This window comes from Prionailurus bengalensis, chromosome D4 (genome assembly GCF_016509475.1).
Source record: "Prionailurus bengalensis isolate Pbe53 chromosome D4, Fcat_Pben_1.1_paternal_pri, whole genome shotgun sequence".
Taxonomy (NCBI): Eukaryota; Metazoa; Chordata; class Mammalia; order Carnivora; family Felidae; genus Prionailurus; species Prionailurus bengalensis.
In genome coordinates, this window is record NC_057359.1 from 10,523,658 (window position 1) to 10,538,752 (window position 15,095).

The window sequence follows — 15,095 nt, forward strand, 5'->3', positions numbered from 1 at the left end:
GCTTTTGCAATTTACAACAGGACAGAACTCTCACACACTGCTAGTGGAAATACAAACCATACGATCGCTTGGGCTTCTGTTCACCAGTGTCTGCTAAACTTAACAGTTTAGAACTCAACAATCCTAAGTATACACTCAAACCCAATGTGTACATGTGCTAAAATGTTCACAGCCAGGCTACGGGCCATAGACAGACAGAATCTGGAAACTACCAAAACACCCATCAATCCCAGGACGGGTAAGTAATTTGGGGTATAATCACGATGGAATATTGCACAGCAAAGATAAGTGAATTACAGCCACTTGCAACATCAGTAAAACTCACCAACATCATTTTGAAAGAAGACAGATTAAAAACAAACAACAACAAAAAGCAATGTATTAGATGATACCATGCATGGAGAGCGTGACAACAGGCAAAAATGATCTGTAATGGCAATAGTGGGTACCCTGGGAAGAAAAAATGACCTGAACAGAGCAGGAGTCCCCACAATATGGCAACACTCTCTCTTGATCTCAGCATGCATTCTAGGTTTAGGTTCACTGTGAAAATTCACCAAATTGTACGCTTAGGATGGTATGTTGCAGTTTAACGATTACTTCAAGAATTGGCATTAAGGCGAGCCACCCATGCAACATGCAAGGTGCAACAGAAGCATAAAATATCCCCCAACATTTGAAACCAACATGACTTCTTGGTTTGATTGCAGGGCAGAAGAGAAGTGGGGAGGCTGCTGGGTAGCTTAGACAGCTTCACCTCTGCTCCCTGAAATGCGATTTTTAAAACATGCACAAATAATCCAACAAATGCCCGAGGGACAAGTCTGCGATTTTCACGGACATCTCCCACCTCCCCTCGCGGCTTCTGAACCTGCTCACCCTACAGGCCTCAGCTGCCAAATGCACTGCCCCTTTTAGCTTTGCTCCTGCCCCCTCCCCACTGCCTTGATTTTTCTCCCACTACACCCCCTCCGCTCCTCCTCCGAACTAGGTGGTTAAACACAAGAGCACATCAGCTCATGAAACTATTTGTGAGTAAATGCTGACATCACAAAATGAACCCAAGTCTTGACTGTATCGATTCCAGGGGCCATTTGCCTGTGGTTTCTTTCCTTGGGGCCAATTTAGAGGATTTAAAAGAAAACTATTTTTAAAACTGCACTCCTCTTTTGTTCTATCACCTTTCCCCCCAAAACACACACATAGACAGAACTCACTTTTGCTGAGGTGAAGCCTCAACTAGAGTTTCACAAAGTGCGCTAAAGCATCCTTGTGCCCCCAGGGGGAAAAACGCATCCCTCCAGTGTGTCTTCAAAGGAGGCCACCATTCTGCCAATGGCCTGAGGCTCTCCTGCATCTTCAGACACTAATCCCACCACAAGACAGCCCCTACTATTAACAGCCCCAAATCTATTAAAAAAGAACCCAAGTTTCTAATTCAATCTCTACCTTGGGAAAACCTCACCTTAACAGGAGAGAGGGAGGCTGAGGGAGGGTGAAAAGTGCTCATGGGGATGGGGTTTCTTTGGGGGGTGATGAAAACTGTTCTGGAATTAGTGATAACAGAACTTGGTGAACATACTAAAAACCACGCAACTGCACTTTTTTTTTTAAAACAGTGTATTTATGGCCTGCTTATTAGATCTCGATTTTTTTTTAAATAACTAAAACGTGGGAGTGCCCCACTTTTTACTAGAGAAGGTTGGATGAAAGGAGCAATTAGCAGGTGAACAGCTAAGCACCACCTAAGAATCAAACTGACTAAACCCGTGAATTAAAAAAAGACGAAAGAGGTCCTGATTTCCATCCAACTCAGAGGTGCGAGGAGGGGGGGGGGGTGGAGGCGGTACAAGAAACTGCACAATTACACGTTTGGAGGATTACCCCTCCTTGTTCGTTGGGTTCTCCTGCAGATAGATTTCATTAATTAATCCGACGAGACGAACCTCGTAGAGAGGAGGTGCAGGCAGCGAGCGCTGGGGGACGCCACAGATTGTTTTTAACGCTAACTCGGCCCAAGCCGTCACCCATCACCCCGGGGCAGCGCGGCTCCCACTAACCCGCAGGACCCACCACCAGGAGCTGTCTCCCAAAGTTCCCCGGGAACCCAGATGGGGGGTGCGGGGGAGAGTGGGCAAGGGGTGGTGGCTGCCCAGAGCGCAGGATGCGCGGGTTTGCTCAAGCGGCCGGGAGAGGGGGCGTCGGGGACCAACTCCGCTCGCACCCTCCCAGACCTGACGCCCCGGAACGCCCAGGAGCCCGCGCCGCGCTGGCCAGGGTCCGGCCCCGGAGGCCCCGGGCTCTCCCGCCCTTCCCCCACCTCCCGACCCCTCCGACCCCGGCCGGAGCCATCTCGGAGTCGGCAGAGCGCGGCTGAGACCACCTGCCGCTCTGGGATACACAGAGAAAGGGGTCCACCGCCACTCCCCCTGCGGAGCGGAACCGCGAACTTCACCCGCTGACGCCGCGGGGAGGGTCCTGCACCCCGTCCCGGGCTCGCACAGGACCCGAGGGTACCCCAGCGCCGTGCGTCCGCACCCTCCCGTCCCCGGCCCGGACTTCCCCGCTGCCCCGACTGGCCGAGCCCCCCCCCCCCCGCGGCCGCAGCGCGCGCCAAAGCCCGGCGGCCGCGCAGCCCCAGCCACCCTCTCGGACCCCGTCCCTAGGCCCGCCCCAGGGCCGCGGGGGGAGGCAGGGCGAGCGCGAGCCCGCGGGGCTGCCCTCCGCCCCTGCCGCCGCCGGGCGCCCCAGGGCGCGCGCCAAGTTTGCTGGGCCGCCGCGGGGGTCGGGGCCCGCACCCCCCTCGCCCACCCCGCCCGGCACCGGGCCCCGCGCAGCGCCGGCTCACTCACCTCCAGGCGCGCTCCCCAACCTGCGGCGCCGGGCCGGCCGCGGCTCCGGGACCTCGGAGGAGGGGGCGGGGCGCGGAGGGCGGAGCCGGCGCCGGCGAGCAAGCGCCAGAATTAAACCCCGAAACGGACTGCAGCCGCCGCAGGGACGGAGGAGTCGCGGGAGGCCGGCCAGCCTCCGTCCCCAGGCGGGAAGCGACGGCGGCTGCGTCCCGGCGCGGGGCGGGAGGGAGCCCCGGGCGGCTCCGGAGACCGCCGGGGACCCCTGCCCTGCGCTGCGCTTCTTTGTACCCCGGGGACCCGGCCGGCGGGCGGGCCCCAGTGCGCCTGCGCGCCGCGGCCACTCCACTCGTCCCACGAGGCACCTTAGCGCACCTCCGCCTCACCCCTGCCCGCGGGCCCCTGTCCGGCGGGCGGCGTGCGGGGGAGCTCCCGCCGCCCGGCACGCACCTGCCGCCCACGGCTGTTTGCTCTTCTCCCCGAGGCCGTGAAGGTTCCACCCGCAGTGAAACTTGAGTCGGTTCCCACCTACCGTCCCCGACGGGGAGGGATCCCGGCTAACACCCTCCCACCCCTCCGCCCAGACCTTGCTCGGGCGCCTGCGGGTTGTTTTCTGGCCCCAGGTGAGCGTGCGGGGCTCTCGCTTCCCGCAGGTGCGTGAGTCCCCGGGGCGACCAGAAACCTCCCGCCGCGGTGCCCACCACCGGCCCTGCGACCTCCGTGCGTTCGCCCCGGCTCGACTGCGGGGCAGAGTCCTCGGTGGAAAAGAAACACGCGTGTCCAGAAGCGCGCGTGTGTTCGGAGGACTCCAGAGAAGGCGCAGTGCCTGCCTCGGGGGCTGAGGGCCCACCAAGAAGACAGACGCTCATTTCAGAGCCGTCGCAGTGGGTGCGAGAGAGACGGACGAGTGGCGATTGCGAGACCGTGACTCCAGTCTTTCAAATGAAAATGGTTTGAACAAACAGGACTGGAGGGCCAACTTTATGGAAACCACGTGTTACTAACACAAAACACACATGCACACACACAGGCCTTAATGCCAGCTCCCCAGTCAGGGCTTTTAACGGGGGTAGGGCCCTCCCCCCTGAGCTCCTCAGCAGAGCATACACCCAGCGGAGCCCTACACTTGTCACGGGTATTTTTCTAAGTGGGTTAAAGTGAGAAATCATCAAACCTCAAAAGACGAAATGCGGGCCTCTGGGGCGAGGAAGCTGTGAAATCAGCGCCTATGTGTTCGGGCACAGCGCACCTGCTAATTCCTGACAGTGATGGCCCTGCCTATTAAATCTCATCAGCGACCCTGCAGCTCATCAGGTGGCCTTTCCTTCTTCTGGGCCTCAGTTTCTTCACCTGTAGAATGGGGTGAATGGGTTCAGTAGATCTTCTCCACCCTCTCTCTGCCTAACGTCCATAATTCTATGAAAAGAATCCTCGTCACCTGGGGGACAAGTGGGGGCGCTGCATACACACGGCGCTCTCTACCCTTTGTTTTCCCTTCATTACGTTTAGTCCGTAAATACCTCTTTCATAAACCCTCAAACGTGGTCAAACCGAATCGATCAAAAGGATGGCAGGTTCTGAATCTTTTTGGTGGGTGTCTATTTGAAATTTCACTTCATTTTTAGTCATTTGCCCGTTGCGATGCAACCAACATACCATAAAAGTTAAAGTTTACAATATGGTGATTTGAACATATTCAAAGTTAAGCAACCATTGCCACTAATTCCAGAACACTTTGATTATTCCAATAAGAACCCCCACACTGGGCAGTCACTCCTCAGTGTCCCCGACACTGATCCCCAATCAATCACTACTCTACTTTCTGGCTCTGTGAATTTGCCTATTCTGGGTATTTCTGGATATAAATAGAAACATACAATATGTAACCTTTGTGTGTGGCTTCCTAAAGTTTACCTAATATTTGCAGAGTTCATTCATGCTATAGCTTTTATCAATACTTTATTCCTTTTCGGGATGCCTGGGTGGCTCAGTCGGTTGGTCATCTGACTTCAGCTCAGGTCATGATCTCATGGTTCCTGAGTTCGAGCCCCCACATCAGGCTCTGTGCTGACAGCTCAGAGCCTGGAGCCTGCTTTGGATTCTGTGTCTCCTTCTCTGTCTGCCCCTCCCCTGTTCATGCTCTTTCTCTCCTCTCTCTCAAAAATAAATAAACATTAAAAAAAACTTTATTCCTTTTTATAGCTGAATGATATTCCATTGTATGGATAGGCCCACACCTTATTTATCCATTCGCCATTTGATGGACATTTTGGATTGTTTCCACCTTTTGGCTCTATGCTGCCCTGTGATCGAGAAGAGGAGGGAAACTTCTTAGCTATTTGGTAACTCTATGATTAACTTTTCCAGGAACTAACAAACTTTTCCCAAGTGGCTGTACTATTTACATTCCCATTATAAGAGTTCTAATGTCTCCAAACCCTTGCCCATAGTTGTTATTTTTATTATATATATATTCTAATGGGGGTGGATTGGTTTTAATTTGCATTTCCCAAATGACTAATGATGTGGAGCGTCTTTCTTTTCATAACCTTATTGTCCATCTGCATATCTGCCCTGGAGAAATGTCAACTCAAATGCTTTGCCCATTTTTACATTGGGTTATGTATCTTTTTATGTTTTTTTTTAATGTTTATTTATTGTTTTGAGAGAGAAAAAAAGAGAGAGAGAGCATGGGGGAAGGGCCGAGAGGGAGACCCAGAATCCGGAGCAGGCTCCAGGCTCCGGGCTGTCAGCACACAGCCTGATGCGGGGCTCAGACTCACAAGCTGAGAGATCATGACCTGAACTGAAGTCTGACGCTTAACCTACTGAGCCACCCAGGGGTCCCTCATTTTATTGTTGAGTTGCAAGTGGTCTTTGCTTATATCTAATAAGTAATAGTAGTTCTTTATCAGACAGATGATTGGTAAATATTTTCTCCCATTCTGTGAGTTGTCTTTTCACTTTCCTGAGAGTGTCCTTTGAAACACATACGTTTTTAATTTGATAGGGATATGTTTTTACAACATGACATGAGCTAACACTTATGTTATAAGCTAATACTTCACAGGTTTTCAGACTGTAAAAGTAATGCATGCCCATTATCAGAAATAAACTTTGGGTGGGGCGCCTGGGTGGCTCAGTCGGTTGAGCATCCGACTTTGGCTCGGGTCATGATCTCACGGTTCATGGGTTCGAGCCCCGCATCAGGCTCTGTGCTGACAGCTCAGAACCTGGAACCTGCTTTGGATTCTGTGCCTCCCTCTTTCTCTGCCCTTCCCCCACTAGTGCTCTGTCTCTCTCTCTCTCTCCAAAAAATAAATAAACATTAAAAATTTTTTTTAATTAGAAAAGAAATAAACTTTGGGAAAATATAAAAAGGATAAATAAAAATTAACAATCACTTATGGCTCCGTCACCTGCATATGGTCACTTCTCAGATTCTGGCTTATTTCCTGCAGGGCCTTTTCAAACACACATTTTTTTATTTGCTATCACCCCAATGACATCACGCGGCCCGCGCTCTGCACTTGGGGTCATGATGAGGACTCCCTGGCAGCATCCCCAGGTTTAGAACTTCCTCCTTTCCCATCAAAACCAAAGCTTCTGTGCCCATTCCTTCAGGTTCAGTTAAACCATCTAGTACAAAGGGGCACCTGGGTGGTTCAGTCAGTTAAGCGTCCGCCTTTGGCTCAGGTCATCATCTCATGGTTCATGGGTTCAAGCCCTGCACTGGGCTCTTTGCTCTCAACACGGGGCCAATTCAGATCCTCTGTCCCCCTCGCTGTCTGCCCCTCCTCTGTTTGCACAGGCACATGCTCTCTCTCTCTCTCTCTCTCTGAAAAATAAACAAACGTTAAAAAAGCTATCTAGGACATTAATAATGCACATGACCGTAAGTTACAGAAGCTTCGCAGTTAAAGGTCATCTGGCCTGGTTCTGGGATATATGCCCCGTCAGACCATTTGCATAGTGGACTTTCATGTCACATAGTCATCTGCCACATATTAGGGATTTTGTGCAAGTAGCAACTGCTAACTGTTTTACCTCCCTGAGCCTCAAGCTCCTTATCTGTACAATGGAAATACCAACCTTGAGGGGCAGTGAGAATCAAATCTCACAGAGTGAGTTGGACAAGACTGGGCCTTGGGTGTGCTGCAGGTAGGAATCTGGGACCCTGAATGTCCCATGCATTCGAGCCCAATAAGGTACATGGCAGCACGGAGATGAATCAGGAAAGAGCAAGGAAGACACGCAGGCAAGAGGTCGCCCAAGTCATACTAGTCCTTTGGGACACGTTAGAATTGGGGCAGGCCCTAGGAGTTATTTCCTTTCTCACATTCTTCTTCATTTCATTTTTTTTTATAATAGGTATATACCACTCTTATCGTTGAGATGGTTTTAAAGTTTTTGTTATTCTCAAATATTTTATAGATGTGAGGGAAAGGGTTTTGTCTGTTTTCACGCCAGAGCATTAAAGAGAAGTCCTGGTGGTAAGAATGTGTGTGTGTGTGTGTGTGTGTGTGTGTCCATATGTGTGTGTGCGACGGAGCGTGTGTGTGCAGTGCAAGCCTGGACACAAGTGAGACTCTCTCAAAGAAAAGGTAAACTGAGGCACAGGGTGGGGGACTGTGAAGTTGAGACAGCTGGATCCACCCAATCGGGCCTTTTCCCAAGGCCGACCTCAGAGGTTCTAGATTTTACTAAGGGAAGCTATGTGTTCCTCACCCCTGCTCGGGTCTTAACTGCTGTTAAGGAGTCTTCTTTCTGAATAACATTTATTAATATTACAAAACCCTAGTCCCTGACTCACCGCCAGTGGCTCTGTGGTTCCCTCTTCCAAAATAGCACTTCGACCTCCGTCACCGGAGAAAGCTAAAATATAGCAGCAGAAGGGAACGGCCCACATTGCTGGCTCTGGCTTCTTTCCAAATCCCAAGCTCACAACTCAGACTTCACCCTTTCATTTGTCACTGACTTAGAACCATTACAAAGCTTAGAAATTAATGTAAAATAATCGAGTTGCTGACTGCATCAGAAAACATACAGTTACTACCTAAATCTACAAAGAAAAGAGGACCTAATTTATTTCAACCTATAGCCAGAGAGCCCCACACTTCTGGTTCCTGGAAACGAGCGTCTCAAAAGTAAAGGACTCACTGATTCATTTGCTTTAGTTATTTTGCAAAGTAACTTAGGGTTTAGTCTGCATGAGGCTGAAACACTGTACGAATACGTTTTACATATTGTTGAAGGATATAAGCCTAGTTCGGGATATTTGAGCTAAGAATAATTTTTACTCATAATTATAATCGTCAATGTATCATTGTTACTAATATAAAATATTAATACAGTACTCAAAAGGTACATGACATTCTCAGAGATTCCTAAGTAGAGGGATTATATATACAAGCTTGTCCCTGCAAACCCACTATATTTAAGACATTTACTTATTTAACAAATATTTGTCGGGGACCTACTGTGCCCAAAGCATGGGGTTAAGCTTTATAAAGGACACAGAGACGAAGAATCCCAAGAAACTACCTGTAGTTTAGAGGAGTTAACACGTGTACAAAATTCACTGTCACATAAAAGGCTCTGGCTTGAAAGAGGCATGAAGTATCATTATAATTAAAACAATAGAATGTTAATAATTGATAACACTTACTGAGAGCCTCATTGTCCTGCGAGCTCGTCATGACGATTATTCACGTTGCAGAAATGAAGACAGAGCTTCAGGGAGGGTCGAGTACGTACCAGAAGCCACAATGCTCAGCGGTGGAGGGAGGATTCGAACCCAGGTCGCAGAGCTGCTGAGCCAGAATTCACCACCCATCACTTTCAGCTAGCCCAGTGTGTGCATTGTGTTGGAGGTATTTTGTTTTGTTTGTTTCTGTTTTCATCGTATTGGGTGATAACTTCGCACTGAGTCATTGTCACTGAAGCATTTTCTCCCTTGGCAAGGAGCCCCTGCCCCGGTGATCTTTTGACCTTGACCTCATAGCACCATTCTTTAACCTGGTAGTTTTCGAAACAACCCGGCGGTCCTTTGAGCCTCGGTGACTTTTCATCAAACAGACCTTCAATGGAGGATAAACATGAAGGTTCTCTGAACACAGCTGAACAGGGAGGGCATCTTCTGTGGGCTCCAGGGGCATGGGGGGTTGGTGGGTTGGGAAGGAGGCTGACCCACATTCAGTGGAGGCTTAGCACAGCTGAAACCCAGTAAGGAACACTGATGTCAATCCAACCTCGGTCTTGTCACTAAAGAAGCATTCACTTTCCCTGCACTGGCAGGGCTGCATCTAGTTCAACAGATGGATGGGCGTGAACCTGATGAGGTCTTAGAGTTGGTCGTGCTGAATGTTCCTTGTGACATGAAGAGCAGCTTCCTTTAATCGGGAATTATCTTGTAAAGGTCAAAGATGACTTCCTGACCTGGTGGTCCAAACCTGGTCAGGAAGGTTGGGAAAGTCAAACGCTGAGCACCAGAACCGACCAAGTTGGAAAAATGGTGGCTCTTGCTGGAAGGGATCTGGTTACATAAGAGCCTTTTAACGAATGCCTTATTCAAAAGATTCCTGGTATGTGTAACATGGCAGTAAGGTTCAACAAAGAAGGGCTTAGTCAACTTGTTTCTTCCAGCCACAATGGTGGAGTCTGACAAAGCCCAGCCAGAGGAGGGGAGGAGAATGCTGGGGAGGGGGCGGGGAAGGGAGGGGAGGCAGTCACACAGAGTTGGGGGACAATGACTTTAGTTCAGGGATACCCTCCCTGAAATCCTGCTTTGAGACTTGAAGCCAAGGCAAGGATTTTTTTTTCCCTAAGGTTTTCTTGTTTACTGTCCTTCCTGTTTCTCTCCAGGAAACACAGAGAATTCTAGAAAGCTATTATTATTATTCTAACAAAGAAGCTAACCCAATTCCTTTGCACCTTCTGTCTCAGGTCAGCCTAAAGGGCACTTCACTTACCTAATCAATGCAAGGGCTTGCTGTCTGTGGTAGTCTGTGTGCCTTGGCTGACTTGTCCCCTCCGTGTGGTTGGTCTTTCAGGCTTTCACGTACCTAAGCGCAGGGACCTAGTCTATTGAACTCTCAGGACACTGCTCAGGTCATGGGCACGATTTTCTTAAATAATATATGTAATTGATTGTTAAGTTAGCTAACATACAGGGCACACACAATGTGCTCTTGGCTTTGGGGGTAGATTCCCGTGATTCATCACTTACATGCAACACCCAGGGCTCATCCCAACAAGTGCCCTCCTCAATGTCCCGGGCACTATTTTTATGGTGCCGGTTATTTTGAAAACTGGAAGTAACTCAAATGTCTTATAATAGGTATGATTTGAGATGATGTGACACAGCACTAGTGAAGAATGCCATAAAGCCAGGAAAAATGTTAAGAATATTGTAGTCTTTTGGGACACATGCAATGATTCTAAGGAGGAAGGAATATCAAAATACCAAGCAGTGCATACACATTGATATATACTGGCAACAACTATGTAAAAAAAAATAAATGTTTGTAGACTATCAAAGAGCCATGGTGATCTTTAAAGATCGAACATGACTGAGGCGCCCGGGTGGCTCAGTTGGTTAAGTGTCCAACTCTTGATTTCTGCTCAGCTCATGATCTCAGGTTGTGAGTTAGAGCCCCATGTCAGGCAACACAATGACAGCACAGAACCTGCTTGGGATTCTGTCTTTCTCCTGCTCATGCACACTCTCTCTCTTCTCTCTCAAAATAAATAAAGAAACATTAAAAAAAAATAACGATCAAACATGGTAGAAATGGGTTTAGGCCCAGTCAATCCTTTATAATCAAAAGTTAACTTAAAGTATATATAAACTATTGTATTAGTTATACACTGCTGCATAAATAAATTATCCCAAAACGTAGAAGCTTGAGACAACAAACATTTATCGTCTCACCCGGTTTCTGTGGCTCAGGAAGCTGGGAGCTGCTTAGCTGGATGGTTCCGGCTCAGAGTCTGTCATGAAGTTGCGGTCAAAATGTCTGCGAGGACAGCTGTCAAATGAAGGCTTGACCACAGCTGGTGGGTCCACTTCCAAGATGGCTCTGACTCACATGGCCATTGTCAAAAGGACTCAGTTCCTTGTCATGTAGACCTGTCCCTGGGGAGCACCTCTCCATAGGGAGTGGCTCTCCGTAGGGCTGTTGGTGACGTGACAGCTGGCTTCCCCAGAGCAACTGATGATTGAGAGGGAGAGAAAGACCAAGATCATAGCTGCAAGGCCTTTTACAATCTAATCTTTAAAGTGACATATCATCACTTCCGCCATATTCCATGGTCACAGAGACCAACCATGACACGGTGGAGGAGGGGACCGTACACAGGTCCGAATACTGAGACAGGATCATGAGGGATAGTCTCGGAAGTTAGCTACACAACTATTAGTAACAATAAGAAGACATTTTTGCTCAAAAGCATGTTTTGGTTGTTGAACGTACATTTCGAGTATACCTTGAAATACGTATTTCAAAATACCTAAGCCCCTGACTATACTTTTCAAGACACGATCACAGTATTCACTTAGTATCATCTACGTGCCATGAGTGCTGAATTAAGGTTTTACATGGACTTCCTCCTGCAACCCTCACAGCTTGGAGGGAGGCACTTTTTGTGGCCTCCTTTCAGTCATTTCGGAGATGGAACTTGAAGCACAGAGAGGTTCAGCAACCTGCCCAAGGGCATACATCTATCGAGGACAGAAACCAGCACATGAGCTCAGATATGTCATCCGGGCACACACATCTTCACTAAGCTGTACCGATTCCCCCAGTGACAGTTTTGTGGGATCAATCCCTATCCAAACCCGGCTTTACAAGCTAAGAGCCATCACTCCAGGTGGGTGGGGACTTGAGGATGACCCCGCAGGCACAGAATGAATAAACTAAGACTCCAATTCACAGTTAGGTTCCTGGAGTCTTTCATCATGATGAAGACAGTAACAGTGGCTGGGGCATCTCTCTTCCTCCCCTCTCCCCTCCCTCCACTCCCGCTACACTGGCCTCCCTGCTGCTCTTGAAACACTCCCAGCATGCTTCTGCCTTAGGTCTTTTCTGTTTGATGATCCTCTTGCCATCCCCCAGATCTGCACGGCTCCTTCCAGTACCTCCTTTTCCCAAATGTCACCTCTCCAGGGAGGCCCGCTGATACTGGGCTACTTGACATGATCACTCCACTTTTACTTAGCCCCGTCTTCCCTCCCTGACTCTCCCTTCCCATAGCAGTCACCACCGTCCATATCTGGGTCTGTTTTGTTCACTGAGGTGTCCTAGCACTTACAACAGTCTTTGGTGCATAATGAGAGAGAGAAAGAGAGAGAGATTGTGAGCAGGGGAGGCACGGGGAGAGAGGGAGACAGAGAATTCCAAATGGGCTATGCAATGTCAGTGCAAAGCCTGACGCAGGGCTCGAACTCACAAACCATGAGATCGTGACCTGAGCGGAAATCAAGAGTTAGCCACTTAACCAAATGAGCCACGCAGGCACCCTGAGAGCTGTTGTTTCTTCTTCTTCTTCTTCTTCTTCTTTTTTACTATTTATTTTATTTTTAATTTTTCTTTAGTTTTTTTAATGTTTATTTATTTTTGACAGGGAGAGAGAGTGCAAGCAGGGGAGGGGCAGAGAGAGAGGGAGACACAGAATCCCAAGCAGGATCCAGGCTCTGAGCTGTTAGCACAGAGCCCCACGCGGGGCTCAAACCCATGAACCATGAGATCATGACCTGAGCCAAAGTCAGACACTTCACTGACTGAGCCACCCAGGGGACCCGAGAGTTGTTTCTTCTTAATGAACATTTTACACATGTTATCACACATGTTTATTTTTCAACCAGAGGAGATGTATCAGAAATTTCTAGAAACGACAAGCACTCTGGAAACAGAAGATGCTTTTAACTTAGAAGAGAGATAAACCTGGTCAGGATGGAAGAATTTTCACTGCCCAAGTAGGGGCCCATTCCTCCCTATAGTGATCCTAGGAAGCCTAAGCAAGGGGCGCCTGGCTGGCTCAGTGAGAGGAGGACACGACTCTTGATCTCGGGGTCGTGAGTTCGAACCCCACATTGGGTATAGAGATTACTTAAAAGTAAAATCTTAAAAAAGAAAGGAAGAAAGTAAGAAACCAAACAAATATTTACTTTTGACGTTAGAAAAAGTCAATGAAGCATATGACATTTCATAATGAATGAAATGAAAGACCTTCCTTCCTTCCTTTATTTATTCTGGATAATCTATTAGTTTTAAGTATGTTTTGTTCCCCCAGACATAGAGGTATTGTTTGACAGAAGGTCAGCGTTTGGCGTAAATGAGCTCAGGTCTACCTAGAACTATGAACTATAATCCTGGTCACGTCAGAATGCTGATTTACTAGTTGAGAATGTATGCAGTAAAGGTCCATTGATGCTGAGTTTTTTCTTCCAACCCACTAAACATATCAACTATAGGGGCACCTGGGTGGCTCAGTCGGTTGAGCATCCGACTTCAGCTCAGGTCATGATCTCTCGGTCTGTGAGTTCGAGCCCCGCGTCGGGCTCTGTGCTGACAGCTCGGAGCCCGGAGCCTGTTTCAGATTCTGTGTCTCCCTCTCTCTCTGACCCTCCCTTGCTCATGCTCTGTCTCTCTCTGTCTCAAAAATAAACATTAAAAAAATTAAAAAAAAATAAACATATCAACTATAGAAATACAGGCACCTGCTAAATGCTAGCCATCAAGCCTATATTACGTCTTAATACCTTCAGCAACCATAAGGATGCACACCGTAGTTACAAAGCCCAAAGAAGTTCAGCCACCTGTTAAGATTACACAACCAAGGCAGAGACTCAAACCAAGATTATCTGTCTAATTCTGAAATGTGGGCCAGTTTCAGGGTGCCACTTTCCGGCCTTGACCGTGAGCCCAAGCACCAGCCTTACCTAGTTATCTGTATGCAAGGTACGACAACCAAACATTGCATGGTACATATTTACATTCAGAAAAGCTTCATTGTTAATCTGAAATTCAGATTGAACTGGATGCCTTGGTTTTTATTTGCTAAACCTGGAAACTCTATAGGGAAGGAACCCCGGAGATCATTGAGTTTAGTGGTTCTTAGCCAGGGGTCCTTGACAAAATGGTCGAGAGGGCTTTTCAAAATACACATACAGGTTCTACCCCACCCTATGAAGATTCCGGAGTGTACCCAGCCCTGTGAATTTTCAGAATGTTTTATTTGTTCATTAAAAAAAATAGTGAGTACTGGGGCACCTGGGTGGCTCCGTGGGTTGAGTGTCTGACTTCGGCTCAGGTCATGATCTCACGGCTTCTGAGTCTGAGCCCCTGCATCGGGCTCTGTGCTGACAGCTCAGAGCCTGGAGCCTGCTTCAGATTCTGTGTGTCCCTCTCTCTCCCCTCCCTCCCTCATCCTCTGTCTCTCTCTCTGTCTCTCAAAAATAATGAACATCAAGACCATTTTTTTAAATATTGAGTATCTACCCTGCGTCAAGTACTTTTCTATGCCTTGGAAACACAGCAAGAAACAATTCCCACCACACTGGACAGAGTGAGGGCAGACCAAGTGCAGAGAAACCTCAACCAAAATGCACACAAGTTAGCCGGGAACCATACGCTGGGGTGCCCCATGTTTAGAGAGATTCACGGAGCAGATTAGCCAGTTAGTATGGTTAACAAGAAAAACATAGCCCCCGGGGCCTCTGGGTGGCTCAGTGGGTTAAGTGTCTAATTTCCACTCAAGTCCTGATCTCAAGGTTTGTGGGTCTAGACCTCCATAGGGCTCTCTGTGGTCAGCATGGAGCCTGCTTGGGATTCTCTCTCTCTCTCTCTCTCTCTCTCTCTCTCTGTGCCCCTCCCCTGTTCATGCTCTTTCTCTCTCTCTCAAAAATAAATATACTTTTAAAGAAAAATTCCAAAGCACAGGGACTAAGAGTGGGGAGAGGGTCCTCCATCTGCCTGTTGAAAATTGGATTAATGGACTTTGCTCCCTGAGACCCAAGGAACAAAGCTGACCTGGGACCAGTCCAGGCTTCCAGGGCCTCTGTGAACTCAAACTTGGGCCTGTCATGGGCCAAACCACTGTCATATGCCTGTCTTGTGAAGCCTAACTTTTGTTTTCTTGACTTCTCCAAGGCAAATGCCAAAGCGAATGAACCACGTGCTTGGCCTCCCTCTGAGACATTGACAGTAACCACCCCAGATAAATCCAGAAAGTCCTTCTTTCCAG

At 48.4% G+C, this 15,095-nt stretch overlaps 1 protein-coding gene across 3 annotated transcripts in view; it reads right to left on the reverse strand.

The window, feature by feature from the left end:
- Nucleotides 1-2,955, reverse strand: part of KANK1 (KN motif and ankyrin repeat domains 1) — a 206,443-nt gene extending 203,488 nt beyond the window's left edge. For 2 of the 3 annotated variants that reach the window (XR_006294996.1, XM_043565800.1), the window contains exon 1: nucleotides 2,853-2,954. The gene's annotated coding sequence lies outside the window, so the exon portion shown is untranslated. Of the gene's footprint in view, nucleotides 1-2,852 lie in introns of all 3 variants that reach the window. The other variant, XM_043565801.1, reaches the window with a different exon arrangement.
- Nucleotides 2,956-15,095: the final 12,140 nt, after the last annotated feature.